This window comes from Vicugna pacos, chromosome 19, assembly GCF_048564905.1.
Source record: "Vicugna pacos chromosome 19, VicPac4, whole genome shotgun sequence".
NCBI lineage: Eukaryota > Metazoa > Chordata > Mammalia > Artiodactyla > Camelidae > Vicugna > Vicugna pacos.
Window position 1 is genome coordinate 34509540 of NC_133005.1, and position 6185 is coordinate 34515724.

Sequence of the window (6185 nt, forward strand, 5' to 3'; positions counted from 1 at the left end):
GATCCCTGGAGCATGAGTCCAGTTGGCTGAGCTCAGGGAACATGCCCTCCCCTTTGCTCAGGAAGGCAGGCACCTTGATTGACAGCTCCATCAAGACTGCACATAAGGCAAGATTCCAGAGACCTCCACCCCTACTCCCAGCTGCTACCCTTGGGCAACTGAAGCCAGGTGCCCCGTTTTCAGGCTGGGATCAAGTAGAAGAAGTACCTGAAGCTGAACATCATCATTATAAGAATCCAGCTCAGTGTCTGGCACACTGGTAGAGCATAATAGTGACAATCCCTAGGCCTTGTAATTATACAGAGCTCTTTGTTGCTGTTGGGCTGCACCCTGCAGCCCTGCAAGCTTTGTAGTTGTCCAGACTTGAGACCGAAGAAAAAGACATCAACAGAGAGACAGCAACAGAGACATCAATGGTTTATTGGATGGGGAGGTGGCTCTTACACAGAGGGTTCTGGACCGATACCATGTGTGGCAGATGACGGACAGGACAAAGCAGCAGTCTTCACTACCTGGGGGAGAAGGAAACTATTTATACGGGAAATTGACATCAGGTGGGATCATCAGTTACCAGGACTAATTAAGCCCTATAATTAAGAGAGTTGGATAATCATGTGAGGGACGCACAGCCTGGTCAAGCAGGGGCTGTACAGAAAGCAAGAGGACAGCCATCTTGAATGGCCTGACCATCTAATTACTAACCAGCTGTGCATTCTTGTGTACATTACTAGATCTCGCTGAGCCTTGGTCTCCTCATTTGTAGAATGGGGATAATAACAGTACTGACCTTGATGGAGTGCAACGAGAATTAAATGAGATACAGTAAATGTCCAACACTTAGCATGGTGCAGTGCCTGGCACATAGTAAGTGCTCAACAAATTGTGCGTAGTTTTAAAAATTATAGGAGGCCTTCTACAAGTATTATTGCATTTTTTTGAGTTCCTCTAAAATGACATCTGAAACTGGAGCATATTGAAATACTTCTCCCAGTTCTCTAATCCTTTGACCTGCCACATTTGTGTAGTCTGTCGTCCCCTTTGTGGCCTCACTTTCCTCCTTACCCAGCTTACCACCTTACCCTGGGCTTCACTATAGTCCCTCCTTCATGTTCATTCTCAATTCCAGTGCTCCCTTCTCTCCCCATCTACTCACATGGAGAATCCCAACTCTGTTCAAACTTAACTCACCACCCAGTCCACACTTGTGCCCAGCAGTTGACTGGGGCCAGAGGAAAACACAGACCCTCTCTGGCTCAAGTGGGTCCTCCCACCACAGGGCAATCCTTCGGCACCAAGTTCCCTGGCCAATTCACTCTTGCTCACCCAGAGTCTATCTCGAATCTCCTCTCTTCTACCTTCAACTCCTTATTCTTAGTTGATGAACTTCATCTCTGACAAAAAAAAAATGAGAGAGAGGGGGAGAGAGAGGCAAAGGAAGGAAGGAAGGAAGGAAGGAAGGAAGGAAGGAAGGAAGGAAGGAAGGAAGGAAGGAAGGAAGGATGGACGGACAAGAAGAAAACAATTTCATCTTCTCATTGCAGATCCACCAATCTACCTGAATCAGTGCCTCCCCTCCTGTTATAAACACATCTCTAATCCTCCGTCAGGGCAATCCTGCAGGCGCAGGTGTATTTCGTCTCCTCTCACCTACTCAGAAATTTTGCTTCTGCAATTCTCCCTGCTCCCCTGCAAATCTATGCTTTGGTTATTCTCATCAGCATCCACCTATGCTGTAATATGGTCCATCTGCTGAGGGGCTTAAAAGACAAAATCTTCTCCACTGTCTACAAGACCTTAGATGATCTGTCACTTGACTTCCCACTCTCCCCCTAGCTTACTCTACTTGAGTCTTATAGGTCTAATTTCCCATTCCTTGAACACCGTTTCTTCTTACCTCCGTGCCCTTGCATTTGCTGTTCCCTCTCCTGGAATTCTCTTCCCCTGATCATCACGTGGCTTACTTCTTCATTTTATTCAGTCATAATACTCCTTGGGCAAGTCTTCCCTGACCACCTACCTTCTCTAATCCAGCCCCTCCAATCCCACTCTATTCTTTAACCAGCTTTAATCACCTTCACAGCACTTGACCTCATATTCCTGTTCTGTTTTCTGACTTTCACATTACTTGCCTGAGGTTTAGAGATGCAAAGAAACTTGATGCACAGCCTGTTTGGTACCCAGGTCAGTCTGACTTAAAGTACATGACCTTCTCTTTATACTACCCACTGAAGACAATAAACCTGGGCATTTCACTTTTTTTTTTCAAACATTTGTTAAGCCTGGATACATATGAGACTTTGTGTCAAGATCTTTACATGATTTATCTCACCTGATCCGCATTTTCCAATGAAGTACATACTCTTATTACCTTACTATGCAAATGAGGAAACTGAGGCACAGAGAGGTTTAGACATTTGCCTGGGGTTATTTGGTGGAGTGGTGAAGCCGGTATTCAAATCCAGTTGGGTCTAATTTCAAGGCCTGAGTCTTTTCTGCAACACTGTGCTTTCTCCCTTAAGACAATTCTCTGCCTCAGACGGAAAGAGAAGAAAAATGACTAAAACAGGCGAATAAAGCATCATTAAGAAAATTCATGGTGACTTGGTTCATTAAGTGGGAAGCAAAGGGCAGGAGGCAGACAGCCAGTCTAGCTTTGGCTCTCGCAGGTTGGGGGTTCACATAACTCACGATAACTCAATTTGCGAAGATCTTTCTTCCAGGAACTGGGGCTTATCTTGTATCTGTGTGAGTGGAAGCGGAGCAGGGGGTGGGACGCCGAGACCTTGGTGAGCAGTCATTGTCAGCCCTAGCGGGGACCTACTCCAGCCGCTTGCGTGAGACTGGCGCCCTCTGCTGGCAGAGGAAATCATCCTTCAGCATCTATAGCTCCGTTGGAGGGGGCGCAGGAGGGCATCAGGGGAACGAATTCTATGAGAATTGCAAAATGTCTAGCACACCCAGTAAATAAAAATAATGGCTACCACTTACCAATATAACATTAGGGTAGGGACAGGCGCTGTTTTAAGGATTTTACATTAAATTTATTTACTCCTAGGGATTTTTACATACTGCATCTAATTGAACCTTCACCAACCCTCTGAAGTCAGAATTAGTATTATTATTACTCCCATTTTTCACAAGAGGAAACTGAAGCACAGAAATGTTAAGTCATTTGCTATATGGTTATTAAGTGGCAGATCTGGGACTTGAACAAGTGGGCTCTAACCTTGGCATCCATGCTCTGGAACCCACTAAATGGCCATTTCTTAATGTCCGGAGCGCCCCCTGGCTAGTCTCCTTTAATAGCTTCGCTAAGAGCCGACGCACAGTAATGGTCCAGTAATTTCTTAGACAATGTAAGCATGCTAGGGTTTGGTGGTGAGGCTGCTGCTTTCTGTACTCAAGCGGGAGGGAGTCGGGTGGGGCGGGGGGAGGTTGTAGATTCCTCTGGGCGACTGGTCTTACAGCCCACTGCTTCCGTCTGAAACGGAGATAAGGTCCCAGCCAGCGCTAAGCTTGGCTCCCTGGATCTGCTTCTCCAGCAGGAAGATTTTAGTTACAACAGAAGCAGAGAATCCTAAATAATAATGTAAAATATTTAGCAACCAGTGAGGCATGAACACTGACAGATCCGAACAGACAGCTCCTGGAGAAGATTCCTAGAGGATTTCTCTGCCCCTTCCCCCACCCCATATGGCCATATGCTTTAACCCTTTAGTTACTAGAATGTAGGAAGGGGAAGGGGTTAGCGGTGGAGGGAGAGGTCAGGGCTGCTGGGGAAGAGGGGAGAACACTCAGGGGCTTGAGGCATCTACTATTTACCAAAGAATGTAGGGACATTTCACTACATTAACGATTGGTATGGCTATGCAGGCTGAATATTGCCATCTTTACTGTGGGTCCTTAGGCAATTTGCTCCATCTCTCTGATGCATTATCCTCATCTGTAAAATAGGAATAATAACGGAAACTGATTCATGGGGCTAGTGAGGGAGTTAAATCAAGTAAAACCAAGTAAAGGACCTGCTTCTAGCTCAGAGTAGGCAGTCAATGAAGGCTGTTATTAATGGCCAAACAGGTGTGTGTGTGTGTGTGTTTGGCTGTTGGGGTGGGGAGAGTGAGGTACCCTTGCTGACCTAGGGCCCCTTTGTCTCACCATCCCTTGACTTCATTCCTCTAATTATAAGCCGGGCCCTAGAGATCAGAGCCTGGGTTGTCGGGGGTTCCTGTATCAGTAGATGCTTCCTTTGCTCCCTTTGCTTCCTTTGTGGCAAGCAAAACAAATGTGGTCCCTGCCCTCAGAGCGTTCACAGCCCCACAGAGGAGATAGACAGCAACAAACAAGCAACTAACTAATTACTGAACGAACTAAATAAACTGTACTATTATAAATTGGGATAAATGTTATGGGGGAATGATGAGGCTCATTTCCCCACATTTCAGCAACTAAAGCAAGAGGACTGCACAGTCATGGAGGTCCTCTCTGAGGAGGTGATGATTATATTGAGACTTGACGGACTAATAGGAGTTTTCCAGGTGAAAGGTGAAGGGGAGAGTATTCCAGGCAGGAGGGTCAACAATGTGGGAAGACCAGGAGATAGGAGAGATCCTGACTTGAACTGGGTCATGAGATCATAAAACAAAGGGAAGAGAAGGGCAGGAGAAGCCAGCTAATGCAGACCTTGTCAGTACTACTCTGAAGAGTTTCAGTTTTGTTCTATGGGCAGCAGAAATCCACAAGAGGGTTGTAAGCAGGGGAATGATACACTCTGATGTCAGTTTTGCAAAAAGACCTCTTGGGTGCTGTGTTCAGATTGTGTTGAGAATGGCTGGTAGGATTCAAAACGGAAACTGGAGGACCAAATGGGGTGCGAACAATAAAAAGCTTGCACACTCCTAGGAAAAGACTGATTTTTCTACAGCTCTAGTAATAAATAACCACCAGAACTGCTCTTAAACCTGTCCAACAGGGCAACTCACCTCACTGATCCTGTGTCTGAAACCAGCCAATCAGTGACAGTCTATGCTTTGAAAACCAGCCAACCTGCAGCGGATTCACTGCAATGAACAAGACTTTAAGGCTGCTATCAACCCACTCCTGCTTTTGGAACCAACCAGATCCCCAAACACACGTTTCCCAAAACCTATGTAAGATTAACCGTTTGCTTTGCTCATGAGACTATGCAGCCCGGCCAGGCGCTTCTGTACGTAAGGAAGCAATAGATCCAGCTGGTGGCGATACTGCGCTGTGGTCTCTGCGTCCAACAGAACTCTTTACAGCCCACCAGGCTATGCAAGACGACGGTTTGTTCTTCTGTCATTGCTGAGGCTGTCCTGCTGGGGTTTGCGCGGCCAGCCCCTGCTGGTCCAGGCTTCAAGGGCTGACCAACCCTCTTTTGAAGTTCATCCTCTTCCTTTGGAGATTCGACGTCCTCATTTAAGTGTACAGTCACATCTTGGCCTGGGGGCTGGTCCACCCCTTCCAGGGGACGTGTGGGTCAGGGTCTAGTCAGGAGTTAGAAACCACATTGGTTATTTGAAAGAGATAAATCGATATAAAGAATTGTTAACAAGGGATAAAGTTGTTAAGTAAGTACCTTAAAAAAGGATTAAAAGAACTCTTAAGTTCTCGCAGAGGTCGTGACTGTAGGAAGCATCTACCATCTCTAAGGCTCAAGAACAAAGGAAAGACATTGGCATTACTAAAACTTAGAGGTGGTTTCTGAAGCCTCTGAGGAGGGGTCCCTGGCCAGCTTGTGCTAGTGTTCTGAGCTCAGAGGGTGGGATGCAGACCTTTGAGGAGCAGGTGCTGCTCAGCTGGTGCTGGTGTCTGCAGGGGCATAAGAAGACTTCTGCAAGTGTTGAAAAAACTGCATATTGGATTCATCGGGGGTGATGGGAGGAAACCACTGCCAAAGTGAATGTGTGATGCTGGGTGATGCTTGTAGGAATTCCACAGGAGAGAAACGCGAAGGAGCAAGTCCTTTTTCTCTTCCCGGCTTGCAGCTCCCGGCCTTAGCAGAGACTAGAAAGGACAGCTGGCAAAGCCGTAGTGCAGTTCTCGGAATCCCAGTGCCAGCATCACAAAGCACAATGTGGAAAGGTGGGTATGGAGCTGAGACACAATAGCTTAATGACCGCATGGGTGACATTCTCTGTTTCCATCCCATGTTTGGTTTGTCTTAT

At 46.7% G+C, this 6185-nt stretch overlaps 1 long non-coding RNA gene across 1 annotated transcript; it reads right to left on the reverse strand.

Moving 5' to 3' along the window:
- Positions 1 to 398: 398 nt before the first annotated feature.
- Positions 399 to 2238, reverse strand: LOC140687445 (uncharacterized). Its single transcript, XR_012061777.1, has 2 exons — positions 1324 to 2238; positions 399 to 512 (listed from the first exon to the last, which is right to left on the reverse strand). It is a non-coding gene; the product is annotated as an uncharacterized lncRNA (long non-coding RNA).
- Between the last annotated feature and the right edge of the window lie 3947 nt (positions 2239 to 6185).